Source organism: Apium graveolens, chromosome 9, assembly GCF_009905375.1.
Source record: "Apium graveolens cultivar Ventura chromosome 9, ASM990537v1, whole genome shotgun sequence".
NCBI classification, from domain to species: Eukaryota; Viridiplantae; Streptophyta; class Magnoliopsida; order Apiales; family Apiaceae; genus Apium; species Apium graveolens.
This window is the reverse complement of record NC_133655.1, coordinates 18765867-18766694: the sequence shown is the minus strand read 5'-3', so window position 1 is coordinate 18766694 and position 828 is coordinate 18765867. Positions and strand designations below refer to the sequence as shown.

Below are 828 nucleotides of genomic sequence, written 5' to 3'. Positions count from 1 at the left end.
GTTGTTGAAAACCAGGAGGGTTAAATTGCTTTACTGCATACTGCTGATAAGGCTGTTGTATCGCATTATTATTTTTTCTCCAGCTGAAGTTAGGATGATTGCGGTTGTTGGGATGATAGGTGGATGGAACTGGTTGTTGCGCCCTTTGAAAGTTGCTCATGTACTGAGCTGATTCACTAGAAATAGCACACTGCTCCGTCTCATGCGCACCATCTCAAAGCTCACAGACACTAGAGATATGATTAACTCCATAATTAGCCAAAGAATCCACCTTCATCGTTAAAGCTTTAAGCTGAACGGCTATAGCAGTAGCAGTATCCACCTCCAGAATTCTTGCTACCTTGCCTTGAGGTAGTCTCTAAGTTGGGTTCTGGTATTCATTAGCATCCATCAGTTCAATCAACTCATAAGCTTCATCATAGATTTTAGGCCATAAGGCTCCGCCTGATGTTGTATCAAGCATGAGTCTAGACTGTGCTCCCAAACCATTACAAAATAAGTTGATAATCATCCAATCAGGCATCCCATGATGAGGACACTTCCTAAGCATCTTCTTATAGCACTTCCAAGCTTCATATAAGGACTCTCCCGATTGCTGAGCAAATTGAGTAAGAGCGTTCCTGATTGCAGCTGTCTTTGCCATAGGGAAAAATTAAGTAAGAAACTTTTGAGCAAGATCTTCCCAAGTAGTAATAGAGCCTGGTGGTAGAGAATGCAACAAACACTTAGCTTTATCCCTTAGAGAGAATGGGAAAAGCCTCCGCTTTATAACATCTTCAGAAACATTGTTGAAGTTGAACGTGTCGTAGATCTCGATGAAATCTTTGA

The 828-nt window shown here is 41.4% G+C and overlaps 1 non-coding gene across 1 annotated transcript; it reads left to right on the top strand.

Moving 5' to 3' along the window:
• The first annotated feature begins 521 nt into the window (after positions 1 to 521).
• Positions 522 to 628, top strand: LOC141688015 (small nucleolar RNA R71). Its single transcript, XR_012561486.1, has one exon. It is a non-coding gene; the product is annotated as a small nucleolar RNA R71 (small nucleolar RNA).
• Positions 629 to 828: the final 200 nt, after the last annotated feature.